At 35.6% G+C, this 26,755-nt stretch overlaps 1 protein-coding gene across 1 annotated transcript in view; it reads left to right on the top strand.

The window, feature by feature from the left end:
* Positions 1–26,755, top strand: part of FUT9 (fucosyltransferase 9) — a 214,917-nt gene that overhangs the window by 98,009 nt on the left and 90,153 nt on the right. Inside the window, exon 2 of the mRNA XM_017886756.1 lies at positions 13,909–13,997. The gene's annotated coding sequence lies outside the window, so the exon portion shown is untranslated. The remainder of the gene's footprint in view (positions 1–13,908; positions 13,998–26,755) is intronic.

Here is a 26,755-nt window from a genome sequence, read left to right on the forward strand (position 1 = left end):
TATTCCCCGAAGAAGTCCACCAGAATCCGGAGTCAAAGCCAAGCGGCAAGGATCTTTAATGCAAGTTCGAACTTGGTCCCTCTGTTTTACAACATACAAGAGGGCCCTGAATGATGCATGTGGCCGCTTTTTATAGCCCGATGCATACAGGATATGTAAGGTTACAGAGGTACAAAGGAATTCTTTTGGTTGCAGCATTACAACTGGTAATTGGTTAATACAATTAACAGTTTTCCATTTGTTCCCGCGCTTTTAGTAAAACTACAAACGGTTGTGATCTTATCAGGGGCTCTCTAGGTGGTGTTTCTGAGATGTGTGGGGGGATGTGTTTGTGTTGGGCTCAGGAAGTTGGGACAAAATAGGGGATTGTGTTTGTACTGGGTCCAGGACTAAGATATGTGGCAGACACTGGTAATTAGAGCAGGACAGAGACTTTCACAACGTTTGTCCTTACAATGTCCGGAGTCTATAGATAACCCAATTAACCTGATCGGTTAGGTCCGGGGTCGATCTTTAACTAGGCTGAGGGCGCCGCCCAGGCTGTCAGGGCGCCGCCCGGGCCGCTTGCCTGTGGACTTCATTTCTGCCTTTTAGTTTTTTTCATTTGATGTCTTTCAATGTAAATGTTCATATGTAAATGTAGGCATTCAAAAGATGGCATATATTATAAACATATTTATTACAATGACAAGTAAGAACAATATATCAGAAATTTTACATATAAATACAGCACTAAATTTACCTGAGTTTTAAAAAAAAGATTATTAGGTCATTGCCATTAATTAAAAATAATAATAATGTTTTTTTTTTTAACTGAGATAATTTTCTAATTCTTACTTCCCTTTCCTTTATTTGAATCCCTGGATCTGTAATTGCCTTGAATTTTTTTGGTCAATAAATTTTCATGTCAGGTCCTTCTCTAAGAGGTGTTATAAATTTTTTCTCTGAAAGCTGACCCAAATGGGCTATGAGTTCACTTTTGAGACATATTTTGCTACAATACAGTCATCTTATCTTAGAGTTATATGTGTAAATGAAAGGGTGGCCTGCCCCTCCACACCTGTGGGCATTTCTTGTTAGGTGGAACGAGAGACTTGAGAAAATAAATGAGACAAAGAGACAAAGTATAGAGAATGAAAAAGTGGGTCCAGGGGACTGGCGCTCAGCATACAGAGGACCCATGCCGGCACCGATCTCTGAGTTCCCTCAGTATTTATTGATCATTATCTTTACAATCTTAGAAAAGGGAAGTGGCAGGATAATAGGATCATCGTAGGGAGAAGGTCAGCAGTAAGACATGAATAAAGATCTCTGTGACATGAATAAGTTTAAGGAAAAGTGCTGTGCCTTGATATGCATATGCAAATATCTCCATAAACCTTTTTAGTGCATAAAGAGCAGCATTTCCGCTAGCTTGTCCCACCTTTAGCCCTAAGGCGATTTTCTCCTTTCTCAGTAAATAGAACATACAATTGGGTTTTACACCAAGATGTTCCATTGCCCAGGGACAGGCAGGAGACAGATGCTTTTCTCTATTTCAAATGCCAAGAGGCCTTCTTTCCTCTTATGCTAGTCCTTCTCAGCACAGACCCTTCACAGGTGTCAGGCTGGGAGATGATCAGGTCTTTCCCTTCCCATGAGGCCATATTTCAGACTATCACATGGGGAGAAACCTTGGACAATACCTAGCTTTCCTAGACAGAGGTCCCTGCGACCTTTGGCAGTGTACATGTCCCTGGATACTTGAGATTAGGAGAATGGTGATGACTTTTCACAAGCATACTGCCTTCAGGCACTTGTTTAACAAACCACACCCTGCACAGCCCAAAATCCTTTAAACCTTGAGTCACCACAGCACATGTCTCTTGCAAGGACAAGGTTGGGGTAGGGTCACAGATTAACAGCATCTCAAATACACAACAAAATGGAGCCTCTTACGTCTACTTCTTTCTATATAGACACAGTAACAGTAGTCTGCTCTCTTTTTCTTTTCCCCACATGTAAACAGCCTTAAGCCTGTAACTTTACTTATAATCACATATGATTCATTGGATTTGAAGTTCAAGCCCCTTAATTTTCTTTTTTTAATCAGCTTTTCAGGTTGAAAATCTTAAGCTCTAGATGTAGTTGAGTTTGATACCCACATCAAATATCATGTAGAAAGTGTGTTTTCCCCCTGTATACCAAATTTGAAAAGAAAACATCTTCCCATTATACCAGACAGAATAGTTTAAACTTAGTTTCTCTCATGCATCATGCTACACTGGAATGTATGACATGCTATGCTAATAGACATTACATATGGAAACAGGAGAGCACTTTGAAGAGCTGACAGAAGGCTAGAGTGACTAAAACAGATTGTACAAAACCAAGAGAGGAGGAGGCAGGTCCAGACTTCCTTGGCCTTGGGCTATTGGAAAATAACAGTCAGAAATAGACTTTCAGGCCTTCAACATCAGCTAAGTGAATAAATGAAGGGGTGGCCTGCCCCTCCACACCTGTGGGTGTTTCTCATTAGGTGGAACGAGAGACTTGAGAAAAGAAATAAGACACAGAGACAAAGTATAGAGAAAGAAAAGCGGGGCCCAGGGGACCGGTGCTCAGCATATAGAGGACCCACGCCGGCACCCGTCTCTGAGTTCCCTTAGTATTTATTGATAATTATCTTTACCATCTTAAACATAAGGGAGTGGCTGGACAATAGGATCATTGTAGAGAGGAAATCAGCAGTAAGACATATGAACAAAAATCCCTGTGACATGAATAAGTTTAAAGGAAAATGCTGTGCCTTGAGATGCATATGCAAACTCTCCTTAAACCTTTTAGCAGCATTACTCCAGCAAGTCCCACCTTATTCCTAAAGGCGGTTTTCTCCTTGCTCAGTAAACAAAGCACACAATGGGTTTTACACCCAGATGTTCCATTGCCCAGGGACGGGCAGGATTTTTAACCAGCAAGCTACCTTCAGGTACTTGTTTAACAAAGACACATCCTGCACAGCCCAATATCCTTAAGCCTTGAGTCACCACAGCAGATGTCTCTTGCAAGGACAAGGTTGGGGGTAGGGTCACAGATTAACAGCATCTCAAATACAGAACCAAATGGAGTCTCTTATGTCTACTTCCTTCTATATAGACACAGTAACAGGCTGATCTCTCTTTCTTTTCCCCACAAATAAGGAATGGCCAAATGCTTGAATAGGGAGTAGGGGAGGAGACCAGTGAATATTTCAACAACATTATCATGCAACAGCATTATTTAAGATTATTTTAAGTTCAGTCAGGGCAAATACACACACACACAAACACATACACATGTGTGTGTGTGTATGCATATGTATTTTCTAGACACTTTCCTTCTTCTTCTTTGCCCTCAATTTCCATCTCTCAGGTGAATAGAATTCTTATTCTGCCTTCTTTATATTCAAGAACTCAACACTACAGCATCCCACCATTACCTCAACTACTCTCCTTACCTAAATTAAAATTAAATCTGTGAGGAGTATATTAGTTTCCTAGGGCTGCCATAATAAATAACCACAAACTAGGTGGCTTCAAAGAACAGACATTTATTCTTTCACAATTCTGGAGGCTAGAAGTCCAGACTGAAGGTGTCAATAGTGCCAGCCTCTCTCCAATGGCTCCATAAAGAATCCTTTCTTGTTTCCTCTATCTTCTGGTGGTTGCTAGCAAGTTTCTTGGTTTGTGGCAGCATAACTTCAATATCTGCTTCTTCTTCAATAGACTTCTTTCTGTGAGTCTCTGTATCTCCCAAGCTCACTCATATCACCAGTAATTGGATTTAGGGCCTAACTCTCTCCAGTGTGATTTTCATCTTTTTTTTTTTTTTTCCATCTTTTCTTTATTGAAGTATATTTGATGGATGAAAATTGTGTATATTTAAGATATACAGCATGGTTTTGATATACATATATGTTGTAAAATAACTGCTGTAATAAAGTTAATTGGGGGATCCATCTTAACTTGATTGCATCTGCAAATGATGTATTTCCAAATAAGGTCCCATTCACAGGTACCAGGGGTTAAGACTTCAATATGTCTTTTAGGGGTGCCATAATTCAATGCACAACAGGGGGCTAATCTCAGCTAGGTGTTTAGAAGGACAACCACATCATCTGATTAAATCAATTTACATAAAAGTCAGAATAACACTGCCTTTCTAAAGAAGAATGTTATAACACAAATGTATTGAATAATGTACACACTGTTAAGGGTAAGAGCATTCCTAGTACCTGCTTTCTATCCAGAGCTTTCAACCCTCCACCTTCAGTAAACTCAACGCCAAGGTTATATTTCTCTACCCATTTGCCAGAGTAGATTAGCTCTGAAATGAAAAGGATACTTAAGCAGAAAATTTAGGTTGTATATTTTATTTCCTTTTCCTTTAGTAATGTTTTCACTTTTATAGTAAATATTTTAATATTATTTGACCAAACTGTATGAAAAATGGCTTCATACTTTATTTTAATTTTCCCATGTTAAGATGAATTTAGATCTGCATATTTGCCATGCATGGTCCATATATGAAGGACAGATATAAAATATATTAAGGACATGGATGAAAAATGTTGACAGTGGAAAACTACTCGTGTACATTATTTTTTGTTTGTTTTGTTTTTGTTTGTTTGTTTGAGATGGAGTTTTGCTCTGTCGCCCAGGCTGGAGTACAGTGGCGCAATCTTGGCTCACTGCAAGCTCCATCTCCAGGGTTCACGCCATTCTCCTGCCTCAGCCTCCCGAGTAGCTGGGACTACAGGCGCCCGCCACCACTTCTGGCACATTTTTTGTATTTTTCTTAGAGATGGGGGTTTCACCATCTTGCCCAGGATGATCTTGAATTCCTGACCTCGTGATCCACCTGCCTTGGCCTCCCACAGTGCTAGTATTACAGGCAGAAGCCACCGTGCCTGGCCACGCAAGAGTAAATTATTTTGTATAATTTTCTACGCAAAATAGAGTGGGCACAGATTTTTTGGCAGGTACAGATTTTATTTTTTTCCAAAATACATTGTAAGGGTGTATTAGAAGAACAAATAAGAACAAAGATAAAGAGTCATCTCGGGGCTTCATATCAGGCAATCTGGGTTCTTCCGTGCTTACTTAGAGTCAAATTTATTCATAGTGGTGGAATGCTCACGGCTGGAAGGAATAAGTTCAGAAGAATGTGGTTCTTTTATTTAGGCTATTAAAATCCTGAAATTCAAGTTTTAAAATGATTCAAAAGGAGATAAATCTGTTTTAAAACAAAATACATTTCTTTGTATGCCGTGAGTCAGAGTACTGCTTTGTGGTAAATTGCCCTATGTTCTGAACAATATAACGTATTTCGTTTTTTAATAACTCAGTTTGTTTGTAAACCATGTACTATTAACACATATCTCAAACTATTGTATTTAATATAAAAATTACAGTTAAAATTGGAGTGGACTCTTTTCCTTTCCCAAAACATTCATTGTTTGAGGAGAATTTAACAAGCAATTCTGATTATAAAAATCCCTCATCAGTGTAAGCACTCCTTTACAAATAAAAATCATATTATTCTAAATTAAATAGCCATTGTGTAAAATATCCATTTAATATTTTTGCTAGGAATAGTATGTCTTCTTTGTTGATTACAAAAAACATACTATGCTAAATTTTATCATTTGATTATTGATTTCCCAAGAGTCTTTGGTCTAGATGAAAAGCTGTGTCTTAAGTTTTCTAATTAAAATTTATAGTGATAGAATTATTTTTCATGCAGTTAATTTATACTCAAGAAAAGTTTTAATAGTTATTTAAATAATGATAAGTTTCTGTAGTCTTTTTTTATTCAGTTGTTTTGAACACTCTGGAGCTGATCTGTTATTTTTCACAGCATGATCCCCAAACATCTGCAACAAATTCTTCTAAAAACTAGGGAAATTGTTAGATATGGAAATCCAGGATCTTACCCATACCTATTATCAGCATCTCTGGAAATATACTTCATAAATATGTGTTTCTAATAAGTCATTAGATGACTCTTATGCCTGTTAAATTTTAAGAACCCAATGTTAAAGAGAACAAACCAGTGGATCCTAACCTTTCCAAAACTAGTTATCTCTAGGCTTTGTAGTACACTGGGATAACTTGTTCAATGAATGTCAGCTTTTCGTAGAAGTCATACAGGGGTCAGGAAAGAGAGAAAGCCTGAACTGCCTCTTACTACCCCTAGAGTTCTGGAGTTCCGGGAGCCTGACTGAAGATAGCAGGCAGGATGTATGGAGCTACGTCATTGAGAGTGAGCCCAAGACAAAACATCACTTTCCTTCCTTCCTTCCTTCCTTCCTTCCTTCCTTCCTTCCTTCCTTCCTTCCTTCCTTCCATCTTCTTAATGCTTCCCCAATTTTTGTCAGATGAATGGGGAGGGAGGGTTGTTGGGAGAAGAGCAACAGCGTATCAAAACCCTGCTTTATCTTATCTTGGCCTCCTTTAACACTCTTAAAAACATGTGCTTTTAAAAGGAAGTATTCAATTTTTTCTTATTATTGCCATACACAAAAAATAGTAAAGAAGTAAGAAGTGTCATCAACTGTCTGTCCCTGGTCTACTTTCCCAATCCCGGTTCCAAGAGACGTCCTTTTTGGTGGATGTGACTGATGATAGACGAGTGTCATACAATCTTTGCCTGAGTTTACCTCTTATCTCCTATCTTCAGATCCTTCTTCCTAGGAGGATTTTAACATGTAAGATAAGGAATTAAAACACCATCTGAATAAGTATGAAGTGCATTGCAGTCTTTGGGAGCAACACCTAGAACTCAGCCCAAACCTTATTCTATCCAGCAGAAGCTCCCAGGCTACTGATTGGTCTGTCTCTCCCAGGCCTGTTACAAGAAAAGTCAGGGCTTATCTTTCATTGGTTTAATTATTCCAAGACTCCATTACAGCTAGAGAAATGAAGAGATGGAATGCTTAAACTTGATTGATTTGATTGAAAGACACAAAGTATCAAACCATTTTTCAGACATATGTCTCAGTGAAATTAAAAAAATAAAAAAATTCATTTTGGTCCAAACCAGAATTTTGTAAACTATAGTACATTATTTATGTCTGCCTTCATAGTACAAAAGCAGAGTGGAGCAGATGAAACATAAATTGTATAATATACGGGTACCTAGAGGACATCTTTGACTTTGTCTCCTGGCCTGCAATGCCTAAAATGTTTACCGTATAGATCTCTAGTGCATAGCTTTGCTAACCTCTAGTTTAAATCAAAACAGTCATAATTTATTTTCTCCAGCATCTGAAGGCAAAATATGCATCCACTGTATTCCATAAAAAATTATTCATACATGTCTTAAAACTTGCATATTTTATTTTCATACCACCTAGCATGAGACAATCATAAATATGTAGGAACAACAGCCTTATTCCCAACAACCACAGCAGCACCTATCATAATAGGGATTCCATAAGTGTTTTGATTAAATAAGTCTTTAAAAATATATGTACATTCTGCATTTTATTTATTATATACTGTCTCTCTATTTTAGAATAAATTTCATTTTCTCCAATCTTTGAATAAAATAGATGCTTTAGGAAGAATGTACAATGAGGTTTCTAGTGCTGCTTAAAGCTCAGGGGAAGAAGCTCAAGAATTTTTCTGGAAGTGTGCAAGTTTCAAAAGAACAAAGCAGCTTTCCCTTCCTCAAAATATGTGTTGAAAATATTTCTATTGATAAAATATATGTATAAATTTGGACAAATCTATTTCAAACATCTGTTATGATAATTACTAATCTGTATGCCAAGCATTAGTGTATTTTAAGTTCTTAAGACATTGATGTTTGTCAGTGGTCCTAAGTGTTACTAATTCTGTCGCCTGCAACAACTCCACACATAGAACAGGCTGTATCATTCAAGGCTAGCCTTCTACAGAACATCCAACCCTGTTCAACTCATGAGGATCTACATCCTACTCCCTTTAACTATAGAGTCAAAACAGATCATTCAAGCTGGCTAAGTGAGAGAGAAGGAATAAGAAGAAAGCACAACCCTTGAAAGATTTCAGATAAAGAAAATAAACAAGAGCTGTAGAAGCAAGTACAAATCATGCATGTCTCTCATGGCCATTCTTTTTTCTTTTTCTTTGCTCATATACTGCAAAGATATGGACCTGGGAGATGACCTTTAAATCATCTAGCCCTAAATTTGTTCCACAATAAAATGCTTAAGAAATGTTCGTTATTTCCTTCTCTTCTTCTCGTTCATTCTCACTTGGCTTTGTTTTTTTCAGTCTAGGATTCTTATTCATATTTCTACCTAATGTAAACAGCCAACCAACATTTTTTGGACTGTGAGCAGGAAAATTTTCTTTTCCATGTACATTTATGAAAAAGGAATTCTTTAGAGCCAAATCATCCCATGCTGTATGGAAAAGGCAGACATATCACATCACGAATGGGACTCCGGAATCAATCTGTCTGGGTTCCAGTCCAGCTGTACCACTTACAAGTTGAATGAACTTGGACAAATTGCTTAACCTTTCTGTGCATCATATTTCTCATCTCTAAAACTGGAATAGTACTACTTCATAAACTCATTGACAAGACTGAATGAGAACATATATGTATAGACTCTTAAAATTGAGCCTGTATATAGTGAACAGGTGTTATTATTAGCGTTAATGAGAATCAAGCTCTCAGCATGACCCAGGGGCTCTCCAACTCACCTCTACTGCTTTGTGCATGTCTTCCATTACACTCTTTACCATTACACTCTGTTCCACAGAGACCATATTACTTTTTAGTCCCAAAATGATATTATCCTTGCTATGCTTCTCTTTATTCATGCTGCAGTGTCTTGTCATTATTCTGCATTCACTTTGCATAGCCTATTTTCTATTAAGCTTCCACCTTGTAAAATAGAATGCTACTACATGTGTAACCGAAGCCAGATACACACATACAGTTCTTTTGTACACACACAGTTCATTTCTGTTTTTCCCCTTCCGCTTCTAGACTGTGAAGATTTCAAGGGCAGAGAGAGTGTCTTAGGAACCCTTATGGCCATAACACCTGGCAACTCTCTGTTACATAGAAGACATTTAGAAAATGTATGTTGAATTAAAAAAAGCTTAAAGACTCAGTCATAAAATTTTGAAGTCATAAAATTCTACTTAAAGTATAGTCACAGGATTTGGCTTCATGACCTCTCTTGGCAGCAACGCTCACTTATTATAAACAGCACATAGTACTTGTCATTATTTTTCAAAATTCAATGTCCTTTAATCTCATCTGGTCAGCTGAATTAAGAAGTTTGCTCCTATTATTGGAATTAAGTTTTCAATATATCTGAGGTATTTCTAACAACATCTTTCAGAGTTCTCTGAAGCTTCTTTTTAAATAAATAATGCTCCATTTGACCATTTCCTTGTTCTTTTATATTTATAGATTGTGTAGTGTTTTTCTTAATCATTTGCACTATCTTTAATTCAACAGCAACTGAAAACAATTATATAAAACTAGTGTGTCTCCATATTTTTTACCTTTGGTGAATTTTCCCCCAAATTTACTAAAGTATCTTGAATAAAGATCTAATTTTTATTATTTAAACTGACCTTTCTCTACAAAAAAAAATTACTCAACAGTGATTCAAAAATGATGACTCAACGATGCATTTGTGTTTGTGAAATGACCATACCAATGAATTGGATTTAATACTTTATTCAAATATATCAAATGTATTCCAAATCCAAACACTTATTTCCACCAAACCTAACAACCAACATTGTCTCTCAATTCAAGGACAGTAATCGCCTTTGAACTGGCTACTGCTTCCAGGCTTGCGCCTCTATTGTCAACAGGACAGCTGAAGTGATCATTTAAAATTGTATTCAGATCATGCTAGTCCCCAGCCAAAACCCTCTTGTATCCATTGCACTATAAAGTCTAAACTCTTTACAATGGCCTTTGAGGCCCATCAAGACCTGCTGCTGCCTGGCTGTCTTACCCTTCCCCTCACACCCACCCCACCCATAGTGTCCTGGGTAACTATAGCTACAGGTATACTGGGGTGTTTTTCTTTTTTGTTTGAACATGCAGTGCTTGTTACTGTCCTGGGCCTCTGCACTTTGTGTCTACTCTCCTTGTAATGCTAGATCTTGAATATAAGGGTGAGTCATTGTCTTCAACACAAACATGACCTCCTTCATGAAACCTTCCTTTTCTGACTGCTTCTCTTCTGGCACCTGTCACAGTCAGTTCTTTCTGAGCTCTGTCTCTTCTAATGGCCTTGCTAATTCAGCCTGCCCTTGATCTTGATGCTCAGATTCCTCAGAGTCTCTACTACTTTTCTCTTCTGACACCTGGTTAAAGCTGCGAACCTCATAAACCTTCTTGGCTGAGCCATTTTGCTCACAGAAGGCCCATTTATCCCCCTCAACTTATTATCCATATTGCATGATAGCCAAAGTAAACTTGGGATTGCAAAGTGAGTCTGTCATGCCACAGGGCCTCCTTGACTACTACTTGGGGTCTGCATGGTAACTTGGGATTACTCAGCACAGTAATGTCCTCCAAAACTTGAAAGCAAAAACCCTGAGCATCCCGTCAATGTAATTAAGAATTTCGAAAGATACATCCCCTAGAGGATTGACCTCGAGAAGCTGGGAAGAACAGACAAGAGCTGTGGCAGCCACTTTTCTCTACCACTGCACTCTTTCTCTCCACCTATTCTTGCATTCCTCAAAAGAATGCCTGAGGGCTTTTTTCCTATTGTGCCTTTCTTAAGGGTCTCATTCTATTACCAAGGCTGGAGTGCAGTGGCATGATGGTCTATCACCTCAAACTCCTGGACTCAAGCAATCTTCCCACATCAGCTTCCTGAATAGCTGAGACTACAGGTGTGCACAAATGTGCCTGCCTATTTTGTTTTTAAACTTTTTTTTTTTTTGGTAGAAACAGGGTCTAATTATGTTAGCCAAACTGGTCTGAAACTCCTGCCCTTACGAGGTCCTCTTGCCTGGGCCTCCCAAAGTACTGGGATTACAGGCCTGAGCAACTGTGCTTGGCCTGTTCTTTCTACATGACTTGAAACTCCTTTATATAAAATTCCATGCAAACCCACTCATTTATGTTTGTTGACAAACATCAAGATGAAAAGTAAAAACACTTAGTGAATCATCTTAATGCTTCATCTTTAACTTACTAAGCATCTGGGTCTTGGCAAAACATCCAAATAATAGACTAACCCATCAAGCCTGGTCTTGATATGGAGGAAGAAACTGAAGGGCTTTCTAAAGACTGATGTTAAACTCTACATTAAATAATGCCTTAAAAAACAGAAATTGAGTATCTCTTTCCCACCTCTACCCCATGGCAGGTAGATGCCTTACCATTGTAGGAAGAAAGATATGTAGAAAAGCAAAAGAGAAAAATGCACTATAATTATTTGACTGGCTTGGACACAAATATAGGGAATGGAGAAAATGATTTTCTCCCTACACATAACAGAAAAGGGAGATAGAGATAATAAAACTAAGTTCAAATAAAACATTATCAACAAAAGTAATTAAAAGAGTAGCTCAATTACTTAAGTGTGGTTTATTCAGCATGCTGAGCCTTTAAATTATAACCATGATTTGGGAAACACACATACACACACACACACACAAATCTGAGTTACCAAATAGATAAAAGAACTCAGGCCACTTCCTGGTCCTCATTATTTGCTCTCATTCTAGAAATAATTCTAAATGTTTGATTCTTCTGACTTCTCAGCCAAGGTCTTTTTGAAAGCATTGAATCAGATGTTGGATGGTAAAAACAAAAACACAAACAAGAAAACAGTGGTACAATGAAAGCAAATGTTGTGACAGCAAATAGTTTTATGTGTATATATATATATATATATCAGATGTTTGGGAGCCAATTTGTATGGATGTTTATGCCTCTTTTCTAGTTTTCATTAAGTGATTGAGTATTTTGATCTTTTATGTGAAGAATTATAACCAATACACTTTATATGCAATAATTGTGTTTGTGGTTTTACTCATTTAACAGTCCTAAGACAGCTATACACAGTTTCAACAAAGAAATTAATTTACTCTATAAAGCATTTTATTATTTTTTTCTAATTGGGACCTCTAATAGTATTGAAAGTAGATAGTTAAGCAGAATAGCCCTACAAACAACATCCGGAAGCCATGTGCAAGTGAAGATTATACTAAGAAAGAGGAGACATTTTGAAGTTAGGTTTGGATTTGACCCACAGCTACAATACCTTCCAGCTTCTTAATATGTACCAGTTGTCTGAGTTATCAGAACTTTTCAAAATGAGAAAACTAAAACTTACCTTACAATAATGCTTTGATAATTATATGACAATCACACACATCCATAAAAACACTAAACAAATGTTACAAAATATAGACAAACTTATTCATTTACAAACTGTTACACATTTGAAAAAAGAACAATTAGGTGATAGTTGACTTTTTAAAGACAAGATAGATCAATTTCTTCATATTTGTATTATCTTTAAATGTGTTTGAATCCAATATCAAAGTATAAGAGGGAAAAGGTACTAAATTCAGTGGAAAATTAAATTATTTTTCTTTCAAGCATAATCCAAGGCTATGTGGAAATCCACAAGGAAATCAGATTGAATTTTGTTTTAAAATTGACTGCTTTAGGAAAGAAAAAAATGCAAGTGTTTGAGGGACATAAAATCAGAGCAAAACGTGTTTGTGTGTTTGTGCAAGCGTGTGCACAGGGGTGTATGCAATGAGTACAAGATACTTAAGTATTTTTGGTTAGTGCTAAGTGTACAAATTCCCTTGGGTCTGTTCTATAGCAAAAATGCATTTTTTGACAGGGGATAAGTTTATATAACATACTTGCGGGGGCATTATCTTAAAGAGAAAACTGAATCTGCCCTTTATATACTTTAAGTTATTCCATAGTTTAAAAATATTTGTTCTTGATTGCGGTAAGTGAATGCCAGTGGGTCAGTTTCACACTTTGTATTAAATCTAATCCTTATTCATTATAGAGTACTTAATTCAATACAATTTGAAAGGTTACCTCTGTTTGTACTAATCATGTATGTTGGCTGACACACATCACCGTTAAAATGACAAATGTTTAGGCAAATCAGCGAATTGTTTGATCTTTATTTTTATAAGCATTCGGATAGTTGTATACATCCAGATGATTTAGCAATGTTTTTTGTTAGTTTGTTTTTTGTGCCATGGGCACAATTTATTCTGTAAATGAGAAATTTTATATATATTTAATTATGAAGGTACCTTATACTCACTTTCTTAGAGTTTCAACTATAACCTAGATCATTCATTCTTTTTAATGATATTTCCCTTATATATTGTAACAATTTAAGGTATTCAATAACTTTTTTTTTTTTTTTTTTTTGAGACAGAGTCTTGCTCTGTCACTGTGGCTGGAGTGCAGTGGTGTGACCTCAACTCATTGCAACCTCCATTTCCCAGGGTCAAGTGATTCTCCTGCCTCAGCCTCCCCAGTAGCTGGGATTACAGGTGCCTGCCACCATGCCCAGATAATTTTTATATTTTTAGGAGAGACAGGATTTCACCATGTTGGCCAGGCTGGTCTTGAACTCCTGACCTCAAGTGATTCACCTGTCTCGGCCTCCCAAAGTGCTGGGATTACAGGCATGAGCCACTGTGCCCGGCCATCAATAACATTTTTTAAACATTTAACAGAAATCACAAATAGATATCAGCAAAGAACGCAATAATACAGAAAGATTTTTGTTTTTATCATAGATTATTTCTTTTAGATTTTTTTTTTTTTTTTTTTTTTTTTTTTTTTTTGGTTATCTAGCTACATATATAGTACATCCAGTGCGTTTAACTAACATACTTCTTTATTTCTCTTTCTCATCAGGTTTAGAATGTAATAACTCAAGGATTTGATAATACAGTGAAGTAGTATAACAACTGTCTATGTGCTTCCCATGATATGTTCTCTATATTGTAAGTATATATTTACTTTCTTCATCTAGCTTGACTGTGGGAGAAATTGTTCAGTTAGAACTTATAGATGATTTATATTGTTTCAGAAAATTATGAACTAAAACCCATCCAAGCTACAGAATAATTTCAGAAGGTTAGCTTCTATCAGGAGATCTTCTATAAACTTAGTTTTAACATTCTATCAAAGTAAAAGTTTAAAATAATTTTCTGTCATGGTAGGTAAGATAATATATCAATCATGTCTAATCATTTTAAAATAAATCTTACAGTTAAAATTTCTATACTCTTGTGTTTTCTAGAAAACTGTAAATAAATATTAGACATGGAAAATTTTATGTTCTCAATATAATTTGCAATCTAATTTTAAATTTAGGTTAATTTCTTTTATATTAGTTATCTTTTGAAAATGGATTTTAATTGGGGTAGATAATGCCTATACCACTAAATAATTCTTATATATGAATATAAGAATACATTGAGTATATACATTCATATATATGTAACTTATTTAATAAGTTAAATGAAAAAAAGAAAAGTAGTCTTTACACAGATGTGAACCTCTTACTGTTCATTTCACATTATTAAAAATAAGGAAGGAAGTACAATTCTGGGATACTGTGCTTTGTTTTTGAGTTAAGAGATACTACGAAGCAATAAGTGTTACTCATGTCAATAAGAAAGAAATAAAACAGCCCAGTCCCTTTTCCCTGGGTGAAAGCAAGCTATGAACTGGAGCCCATCAGGTATCAGTAGTGTCCCTACAATTTATGGCATGTTTAGGGCATCAGGAGATGCTGTTCCTTAACAACACCTAATATCGTCAGACCTAAAATCCTTTCTCAAGTCTTTCTATTCTCTTCAGCCCTTGTTTTGCTAAGCTCCTATCTGAGGATATAAAGCTGTCAGAGAATTGGAGGCGGTGGTGGATAAGTTATTAACATCCCCGTTTCAGAACTCTGAGTGCATTGCAACACAAAATATGATTTAATACATATTATCATATTCTATAGCAGTGCTATCTAATAAAACTGTAACGTGAACTGCATATGTTATTTAAATTTTTCTTATGGCCACACTTTTAAAAGTAAAAAGAAGCAGGTGAAATGAGTCTTAATGATATATTTTATTTATTTAGCCCTGTACATTCCAAATATAGTTATTTTATCATATGACTAATGTAAAGAAAAGAACGAGACACTATGCATTCTTTTTTCACACTAAGTCCTTGCAATCCAGTGTGTACTTACAGAACATCTCAATTCGGATACTAAAGTTTTCTTGAATATACTTGATCTATACTTAGACTTAATAAAATTTACATTTGAAAAAGTAGATTCACAAACACAAATTGTCCTACAAATGTTTAAAAATGTTCCAATAACTAAATCAAGTGTCAACCTTTAAATTTAAATTGATAGTCATCTTCTCAATGACGCTAGCTGTATTTCAAGTGCTCAGCTGTCTCGTGGCTGGTAGCTTCCATACTGGAAACTCTACTCCAGAGGATCACTGATATAATACTTGGTTCTGTTACCTAACAGGAATTTTGAAGGCCAACTTCAGACCACATCAAAGGAGCATGACTTTAAAATTTCAATGAAGAAAAAAGTCAAACCCTAAACTTATTACTTAAAATGGAGTTTTATAGAATCCCGTGTTTTTGAGAAATTATAGAGAAGAAAATATACCAAATGTGTACTTCTAAGCTATAATACATGTTGGAATTTGGGGGCTTTTTATTAGCTTCTGTGTACTTGCTTTGTTGTAACTAAAGTAATTTACTGATCACAGCCCTCCTCATTACAAGGAGTAAATCAATAGAAAAAAAAAATCTAACATTTAAAAAAATTGTTCCATCAAACACTTCCTTAAAAGAATGAAAATATGGGCATCAGACTTGTGAATCACGTATCTGATAAAAGATTTATATCCATAATATATTTAAAAACCTCTTAAAACTTAATAAGAAAGTAAATCCAATTTTCCTGGTAAAATATCTGAGCTTTACCAAAGAAGATGTATGGATGACTAATAAGAATAAGAGGAGATTTTCACTAGGGAGATACAAATGAAAACCACAATAAGGTGCCAGAACATACCTGTTAAAAATGGATAAATGAATTAAAAGTCTAACAATATCAAATATTCGTAAGCATGCAGAGCCACGGAGACTCTCATTCACTACTTTCACTACTGTTGACAATTCAAAATGGTACCGCCACTTTGAAAAACGTGTGTGCAAGTTTCCTATGAAGTCAGATGCTTGCTTAATATATGATTCAGTGATCCCACTCCTAAGTATTTACCCAAGTGAATTGAAAACATTTTGACACAGAAAACAATACGGGAATATTTACAGAAACTTTGACTTCAATTGCGAAAATGTGGAAATAACTAATATGTTATCTTCAGCTGGTAAATGAATGAACAGACTGTGGTAAATCTATAAAAGAGAATACTATTCAAATATTTTAAAAAGAGAATTATTGATGTATGCACATCATGGATGAACGTTTTAGTGTGTCTTGCTAAGTGACAGAAGGAAAGCCCAAATGACTACATATTTAAGATATATAATTCATGGTATCTTAAACTCTGGAAAAGCCAAAACATAAAGATGGGAAATAGATCAATGGTTGCCCAAATTAGAGATATATTGAGTTAGAGATATAGGAGGGTTGACTACAAAATCATTGATTACATGAGGAAATTTTAATGGCAATGGAACTGTTCGTGGTGCTGGACAAATTACTGTGCTCGTCAAAACCCATAGAACTGTACAACACAATGAGTAATCTCTGCAGCATGCACATTAAAAAAGAAAGAAAGAAAGAAAGAAAGAAAGAAAGAAAGAAAGAAAGAAAATGAATAGGATGTAATATCCCGAAATGGGGTGGAAAAGTGACAAGTGAACCTTACCATCTTACAAATGTAATGCATAAGCTTACTGAAGGTGTGGCAGTCAAAGGATCTAGCCTATATTTTGGAAAACAGTATTTTGAAAGGACAAAACCTGCAAAGGATGAGGCTAACTATAAAAAGAACTATACATAGACATTGTATTTTAGTTGATTTTTTTTTTTCAAAGGAGCACAGGTTAGCAATTATGAAAGTACTTTGCATGTATATTAGGGTGGAATGCATAAGTAAATAAATTATAGATATTGGGAGATAGGTTTCATATTGCTAGAGAAAGAAGTCATAATTAGCAAGGAGAGATGGCTAAAATTAGCCTTGTATTGCTAGATTAGAGATGTAGATATTAATTTGTGAACCCATTCTTATTTTAAAATACATAGATACAGAAATGGGTCTACATACATAACATTTATTAGCTCTATCTACTGAAAAGCTCTAGAAGCAGTGATACCACATTAGCAATGAGCATACCTCATGCCTAAATTTTAGTTTCATGCTCAGAGTTTAGAGGTTTCTGTGTATACATCATAAAGCTTCAATCTTAGAGTGAGCATGGAATGTAGGAAATTCAAGTAGCATTCTTTATTTAAACACAAAAAAAGTCTCTGAGGGTTTAAGTGACTGGCCTGGAATCAGCAACTTGTAAAGGATGGAGCATCTACATAGAACAAATCTTACCTCATTCTTAATCTTAGCTTTTGTACCACATCAAGAAGCCTACACTATATGGAAATATTCTTATTTATTGAATTATTTGTTTTAATTTCCAGAAATAATCAAGCTCTTTTCCTGAATTTAAATAAAATTCTGTCAAATTTTATATCATTAAAAAACTATTGTTCACATTTAAATTCAAAATTTGTACCTGATATGTCTGTTTCCTGTTGAGTTTCAAAGTCCCATCTAGAGGCCAGGCACAGTGGGCTCACTCCTGCAATCCCATCACATTGGGAGGCTGAGGCAAGCGGATCACTTGAGGTCAGGAGTTCAAGACTGGCCTGGCCAACACAATGAAAACTCATCTCTACTAAAAATACAAAAATCAGCGGGTGTGATGGTGTACACCTATAGTCCCAGCTACTGGGGAGGCTGAGGCAGGAGAATCACTTGAGCACAGGAGGTGGAGTTGGCACTTAGCCTAGATTGTGCCACTGCAGTCCAGCCTGGCCAACAGAATAAAAGTCTGTTTCAAAAAAAAAAAAAAAAGAAGGAAAGAAAGTCCTACTAGACTGGGAAATTATTATTGCTAATTTATTTCTGTCATTGACACACATATGCTTTTGCTTTAATGAAATCCTATGCAAGAACCAAAAAAAAAAAAAAATTACAAAATACAATCATGCACTGCATAACATTGCAGTCAATCATTGACCACATATACAACAGTGGTCCCCTAAGATTACAATAGAGCTGAAAAATTCTTATTTGCCTGTAACTTTGTAGCCATCAGAACTTAGCCTCACACAACTCACATGTTTTTGATGAAGCTGGTATAAACAAACCTTTTGCACTTCCAGTTGTATAAAAGTGTAGTACATACTGTATAATTCCATAAGGTACATAACAATGATAATCAATGATTATGTTAGGGTTTATGTATTTACTGTATTTTATCATTTGAGTGTACTTCTACTTATTAAAAAAACTTAATTATTAAACAGCCTCAGGCAGGTCTTTCAGGAGGTATACCAGAAGAAGGGATTGTTATAATAGGAAATGAGAGCTCCAGGCATGTTATTGTCCCTGAAGACCTTCCAGTGAGACAAGATATGGAGGTAGAAGACAGTGATATTGACGATCTTCACTCTGTGTAGACCTAGGCTAATGTGTGGGTTTGTATCTTAGTTTTTACAAGTTTAAAAGGTAAAATAAAAAATAAAAATATTTAAAAATAGAAAAAAGCTTATAGAATAAGGATTAAAGAAATTATTTTGTACAGCTATACAATGTGTTTGTGTTTTAAGCTGTGTTATTACAAAAAACCTCGAAGAGTTAAAAATACTTTTAAAGTTTATAAAGTAAAAAAAATTACAATAAGCTAAGGTTAAATTATTGAAGACAGAAAAATCTTTTTATAGTTTTAATATAGCATTTGTACAGTGTTTATGAAGTCTACTGTAGTGTACAATAATGTCCTAGGCTTTCATATTCACTCACCACTCACTCACTGACTCACCCAGTGCAACTTCCAGTCCTGCAAGCCCCATTCATGGTAAGTGCTTTGCACCGGTGTGCCATTTTTCTGTTTTATACTGTATTTTTACTGTACCTTTTCTATGTTTAGCTATACGAGTACCATTGTGTTAAAATTTCCTACAGTATTCAGTATAGTAACATGCTGTAGGTTTGTAGCCTAGAAACAATAGCCTAAGTGTGTAGCAGGCAATACCATCTAGGTTTGTGTAAGTACACTCTCTAATGTTTGCACAAAAATGAAATCACCTAACATCATATTTCTCAGAACGTATTCCTATCTTTAAGTGACACATGACTGTACATAAAGTGTTTTTTCCTGCAAAATAATTACGTCTCACAAAAGCATTCATCATGTATTTTCTTAGATAACAATCTTCCCTGCTGCAATTTTGTTAGATTTATACATAGTATCTCAGAGGAAATAAAGTCATTTTATAAAGACAAGCTAACCTGTGATCCTTTCCTTTAATATCTTCATCACTATGCCCATCTGCTGCAATTTCTGTAAGTAAGTGTGATCTCATAATCCACACAATTTTAATATGGAGAAAATTTATAGCATACTCTTACTAATCAATAAATCAAGCTTTCTCTCTATTGCTTTCCAATCACAATGATGACTTCTAAGGGAGCTTATTTTATTAGGTAATTTGAACATACTTTATTAGGCTATTTGAGGACCTTCTTGAATATGAGGGGATTATTAACAATAAAAGAAGATACACCCAATAGAGAAACAATTTCTATACCTTCAAACAATGGTGTAGTAGGTATAGGAGACAAATGCAAAATCAGTGTGATCCATTATATATTTAAACCTCATTTGTTATCTGTTACAATGCATAAATATGTTTTGAAAAGAATATTATCAAATCTATTTGAATTTTCTACCAAATTTAATGTTCAGAATTCTCAGTATTTTATTTTTTTCTGTTTTAAAGTCCTTCTACCATAGTAAAATTCTATTTTATCTGTTTTATTTGCTTGTTTTATTTTGTTTAAAAGACTATTCAGAAGAGTTCCTTTTATGAGACCACCTTTTCTTGGGCGTTGGGGAACGGAGTCTCGCTGTGTTGCCCAGACTGGAGTGCAGTAGTGCGATCTAGGCTCACTGCAAGCTCCGCCTCCCAGGTTCACGCCATTCTCCTGCCTCAGCCTCCCCAGTAGCTGGGACTACAGGCGCCTGCCACCACACCCGGCTAATTTTCTTTTTTAATTTTTTTTTAAATTTTAATAGAGATGGGGTTTCACCATGTTAGCCAGGTTGATCTAGATCTCCTGACCTCATGATCCGCCTGCCTCGGCCTTCCAAAGTGCTGGGATTACAGGCGTGAGCCACCGTACTCTGCCAAGATCACCTATTTTTTTTTTGTACTAAGACTTTCTACTATTATGCCTGGTGAAAAACAGGTACTTAAAATATTTGCAATATTGACATCTAAACAAAATAACAGTAAGCACATTTTTTTTTTCAGTTAATTTTAGGATTAATTGGGGTAGCCTGGGAGAAATCACATATAGGAGATGCTCCAGAGCTCCACTGTTTGTGATGACCATTCTATATGCAACATAAAATGAGTCTTGGTGGTGTCTCAAATCTGTCTCCTCCACAAAGAGAAGTAGATGGAGTATAGATGGATGCATGGGTGGATGGAGCAGGACAAATAGATGGACAAATAGTTGGATTGTTCTCACACATACCGTCCAATATCTTCCATACCATGGACAGTGTGTAGCTTGGACAGTATTTTATCCTTACTTGTTTCTAGGAACTAAGGAACATACTTGGTAATATAGAATCCTGTGGAACTCCAATAATTTCAGAGAAAATTGAGGATAGAGTATTTTCACCCTCTGAACCCAGGAGAACATACTATTTTATTTTGGTAACTAAAAAATTAACGTTAGTTTACTTTCGCCTTGATAGTAGGGTCAAAATCAATGTCTATGGAAGACTGCCTATAATAGTGACTACTTTAAATTCTTTTCTTATCCCTTATAATGATATATCCTTACTTTCAATATGCATATATAAGCAGTTCTAAGTCAATGCTTCAAATTACATGCTTTGGGGAAAGAATTAGTCAACAAAGATGTCAAGAAAATCTGAATTTATTATTTTCAAATTGTTCTTAAATTTTATTTTTAGAGACTATCATTTCCCTATAGCTACTCTACAAAGAGACAAAAAAAAAAAAAAAAATACTTCAAAGGGAACTACCCCCCCTAGGAAAAACACTGTGGAGTGAATATTTATGTTACCAAATAGTTAGAATAAGTAGAGACAGATAAAAATACCCTAAACTTTTATTTAAAACCATGCATATTAATCCTGTGGGCTTTCTTGCTATCCTTATAAAGTCAATTATCACCCTATAGGTTTTTGAATTTTAATTTCAGTTTATTTTAAACTATCTTTATTTTATCTCTTCATATTAAAAAATTAATCTTCTCTTTTACTTTGTATGTTCCACCATTCCTTTTTAATTCATATCACTTTTGTACTCTAAACACAGTAGGATGCTAATTTAAAATTTGTGACTTTGAATTCATGTCATGTAAATCCCCCAAATGAATATAGTGATTCATCCACTTTTATGTTTGAAATATAATCTGCCTTAAAATAAATCTCTATGTTGCTAAAGGGTAAAACTTAGTATACGCCTCTTGATTTTATGAGAGCACAAGATCAAATCTTCATTATACTCAGAGCTTACACTGAAGATGGGAAGCTGCTTTATGTGATAAAGTGAGGGAAACTATCAGTAAGTCTTCAAGGAGGAGAAGATGAGATGTGCTGGGTAGCCAAAAGAATTTTAGTAAAGTGATGGACTGTGTTCAATATTAGCTTGTGCACTTTGCTGTAATATAACAGCTCTCCATCTAAAACTCCTGCTAACATTACATGTGCCTTGTGTGAAAATTTAGGGGAAATTAAAGAGACTCACTTTCACATCCAGGTCAAAGCAATCAGAGAAAAAGGAACATTTATGGTAGATAATACATGAATAGAATTTGGAAATCTCTAGTGTAGAAGTTTAGGACCCTAAATAATCATGAGTTTCTGGAACTCCTTTAATTCTCAGAAATCTTATGGGACATTGGAATTTCCAATACAATCTTGGATGGGTGGCTGGAACTCTCAAATGCAGAAACTATAGTTTAGGTTACTATATTTTTCGGATTAACTGACTTTAGGAAGTTAGGGTTATAACTAGTTGGTTGACTTGCAAATGCATGTTCACTGGGATGCAGAGTCATTAATTCTTCAACTTTGTGGAAAATCAGTTCTGATAGTTTCTGGAGCTGTCATTGATTCAGCAATTTTAAAACCACTTCTGGTGACTACTTGCTACCATAGCTACAGAAAAATATCAATCATTTCCTAGGAGTGTGGGGACATTTTATTCTCAAGCTATAGTTGAAATAACTTATGAGAAAAAAATCACAGAGGAAATGATGGAAAATGCCAAGGGCCTTTCATGAGGAAGAGGGGAAATAACTAGAAATTTGTTTTAATGTAATCTTCTTCTGCTTGAGAAGTATTAAAGCCGTATCCAACAGTGAAACAGATGTGGAAAGGTAGTACCCATTGAAAAGAAGAATAGAACTAGGATGGAAAGGTAAGCACATTTTATGTAAGTTAGTTAAATTGTTAAAGAAAACTTATTTCTTATTTTATTGTCAAGAAATCATATAATTACACATTTTGTGGGATCACAAATGTCTTTTATTAAACTTTTAGTTCTTAAGGCTACTTTTCTCTAAATTCATACTTATATAGATTACTTGGTAATCTTTTATTTATTTATTTATTTATTTATTTATTTATTTATTTATTTTTGCATTTTCTCTCGCTTTAATGTAAATTGTGTTCTTACTTGCTTATGTTCCATTCTAGAATGGCTCCCAGTCTCCTTCCAGAAGGCTGACCCTGCCACTTCTAAATTTTTTTCTGACTCTCATCCTCCTGAATTTTGCTCTCCCCCATAGTCAACAATTTTGAACACCTCCTTTTCTTTTTTTAAATGACATTCAGTTTCTGAAATATTGGCTTCTCTCATTATACATCCACCCCCATTCTTTCACTATGCAAAAAATAACTCTTCTTTTCTCTTCTTTTGGCCAAACTTTCCAAAAGATATATAATTTTTTATTTTGAGAAATGTGTTAGTGACATAAGTCCTGGTTAACTCATTCCAAATGATGTCTCTATCTTGCATTCTGTCTTACTGTCCTACAACCTATTCCAGCACCATCAACAGATGACTCATTTCAGCCTGACCTCATGAAAAGAGCTTGCATTCTAGGTTCAGACAGAATAACAAGAGACTCCTATTTTTACCATTTACTGGCTGATGTAATCTTACATGAGTAATTTAAGCTATAGGGATCTCACCTCCTTTATCTGTAAAATAGGAATTCTAGTACATGGGATGGTAATGATGATATAAAGAAATCATGTAGAGAAAACATATAAATAGCATACTCTTTCTACCCAGGAGGAGCTACATAATTATTAAATCTTGTGTTTATTCCTTATTATATCTTACTATGTTAACTGCTCTTTCAAATTGCACAACCAGAAGATCCATGAGGCCTAGTGTCAAAAGCTCAATGTCTTTGTCGTCTTATGAGGGAAGTCAGTTTATCTCATCTTATTCATTTAGGGATAATAATAATTCCTTCTCTACCTTAATTACATTGTGACAATGGCAAATTGAAATGTGATATTGATTACAAAAGTTCTTAATTATTATAATAGCAATAACTGTTAGCATTTGTAAATCTGGTGTTGTTTATCTGTAAGTCACTGTGTGCTGGCACTTAATAAATGTAAGCTCAGTCTTTATAATTATGTAACAGGGACTAATATTGTTTATAATGTTTATGTGAAGGAGCTACAGCTCAGAAAGATGAAGTAGTTGTGTCAAGGTTACATAGGTGGGAGGCAACAGGGCTAGAATTGAAGTCTTCTGAACCTCCACCTGCACCCTCAGAGCCCCATGCAACAGTGAATGATCAAATGCATTCAGTACCTTTCATTAAAAATACTCCTTGGCCACTACTTGAACCATGCTCCATTGCTACCCAGCTCATTTTCAAAGGCTCCTGTTAACTCTCCTAAAGGCATTATAGAGCTAGATTGTGCCTTCATTTATTTTCATTATAGCTGCTTTCTTTTCTATGTCATTAATTCATGCTTCTCTTTTGTAATTTTACTGTCAGGTTCTCCACCAAGTGCTCTAGGCAATTAAAAACACATACACACGATATTTAAGCTTTTCAACGAGTGAAGGTTGACCTCAGTTCCTGTTTTTCCTCCCTCTTTGTGCTGTCTTCAGGGTTGATGTGCCTCCCTCCTCTTCTGCCTCCAATAGTGCTGAAGCCTCTCTCATATTGGCACAGGCTAAAACTCGTCCACAGCCTCTGGATGTTTCATTAGTCTGTTTTACATTGCTATAAAGGAATACCTGAGATAGGGTAATTGATGAAGAAAAGAAATTTATGGTATGGCAGGCTGTTCAAGAACCATGACACCAGTATCTTCTCAGCTTCCAGTGAGGTCTCAGGAAGCTTTTACTCATGGAGAAAGGCAAGGGGAGCCAGTGTGTCACATGGCAAGAGAGGGAGCAAGCAAGAAGAAGGGGTGCCGGGCTGTTTTAAACAACCAGCTCTAGAGCAAGAAGTCACACATTACTGCCAGGAAGGCACCAAACCGTTCATGAGAGATCTGCCCCCATGACCAAAACACTTCCCTTCAGGCCCCACCTCCAACAAGATGTTATTCTTTGCTTCCCTAAAGTTTTTAGGTCTTCAAAGCACTCACTCAACAAAGTAGAAAAGTATTTATACCATAGTTATGCTCTTCTGTAGATCCAGGACATATTGCAAATTATCAGTTACATGCAATGAGTTGTTAGGCTTCAGTGCATTTTAAAGCAAAGGATTCTCTGCCTGTGCTTCAGACGAAGAGATTGAGTTGGTCTTTATATACACAGGATTGTAAATCCAAACTACACTTTAATTCATGTTATTTACTATTATAAACATACTTCTTTCACCTAAATAAGTTCAATGGAGGTAGAGGCAATATCATTTCTGTATTCTTTAACTTTCCTGTGGAGATTATAGCATGGCCAGGCAGTGAATGAGAAATATAAAGTGATGATTAAAATGGAAATGAACCATCTGTAATAATATTAAATAATTGAGCAGAAAATTTCAATCTAAGTATCAAAGCTTATCAACCAAAATAATTCATGAAAAATTGTTATTAGGAGCGGTTTCATGTTAATATTGGTCTGAGGATTAATAATCTCTTTTGCTAAAAACTACTTTTTTTAAAACGTTTATTTGAGGTTCAGGTGTACATGTGCAGGTTTGTTAGATAGGTAAATTGCATGTCTCAAGGATTTGATGGACAGATTATTTCTTTACCTAGGTAATAAACATAGTATCCAAAAGGTAGTTTTTCAATCCTCACCCTCCTCCTACCTTCCACCCTCATGTAGGCCCCAGTGGCTGGCTGTTGTTCCCTTCTTTGTGTACATGTGTACTCAATGTTTAGGTCCCACTTGTAAGTGAGAATACATGATACTTATTTTCTTGTTCTTGCATTAGTTTCTTAGGATAATAGCTTTCAGTTCCATCCATGTTGCTGCAGAGGACATAATCTCATTCTTTTTTATGACTGCATAGTATTCCATGGTGCATATGTATCACATTTTCTTTATCCAGTCTATCATTGATGGGCTTTTAGGCTTATTCTGTGTCTTTGCTATTGTGAATAGTGCTGCAGTGAACATACGTGTTCATATGCCTTCATGGTAGAATGATTTATCTTTCTTTAGTTATATATCCAATAACGGGATTGCTGGCCCTAATGGTAATTTTAACTTTTTTGAGAGATCCCCAAACTGCTTTCAATAATGGCTGAACTAATTTACATTCCCATCAGCAGTGTATAAGTGTTCTCTTTTCTCCTCAACTTTGTCAGCCTCTGTTATTTTTTGACTTTTTAATAGCAGTCATTCTGATTGGTATGAGATGGTATCTCATGGCAGTTTTAATTTGCATTTCTCTAATGTGATGTTGAGCATTTTTTTCATATGTTTATTGGCCATGTATATGTCTTCTTTTGAAAAGTCTATGTTCATGTCCTTTGCCCACTTATAAAGGGGTTGTTTATTTTTTGCCTGTTGATTTAAGTTCTTAGAGATTCTGGATATTAGACCTTTATCAGATGCATACTTTTTTTTTTATTATACTTTAAGTTCTAGGGTACATGTGCACAACATGCAGGTTTGTTACATATGCATACATGCGCCATGTTGATGTGCTGCACCCATTAACTCACCATTTACATTAGGTATATCTCCTAATGCTATCCCTCCTCTCTCCCCACTCCCCACAATAGGTCCCAGTGTGTGATGTTCCCCTTCCTGTGTCCAAGTGATCCCATTGTTCAATTCCCACCTGTGAGTGAGAACATGCGGTGTTTGGTTTTCTGTTCTTGTGATAGTTTGCTGAGAATGATGGTTTCCAGCTGCATCCATTTCCCTACAAAGGACAGGAACTCATCCTTTTTTATGGCTGCATAGTATTCCGTGATGTGTATGTGCCACATTTTCTTTTTTTTT

The sequence above is a fragment of the Rhinopithecus bieti genome, unplaced genomic scaffold (genome assembly GCF_001698545.2).
Source record: "Rhinopithecus bieti isolate Rb0 unplaced genomic scaffold, ASM169854v2 scaffold_14937, whole genome shotgun sequence".
Lineage (NCBI taxonomy): Eukaryota > Metazoa > Chordata > Mammalia > Primates > Cercopithecidae > Rhinopithecus > Rhinopithecus bieti.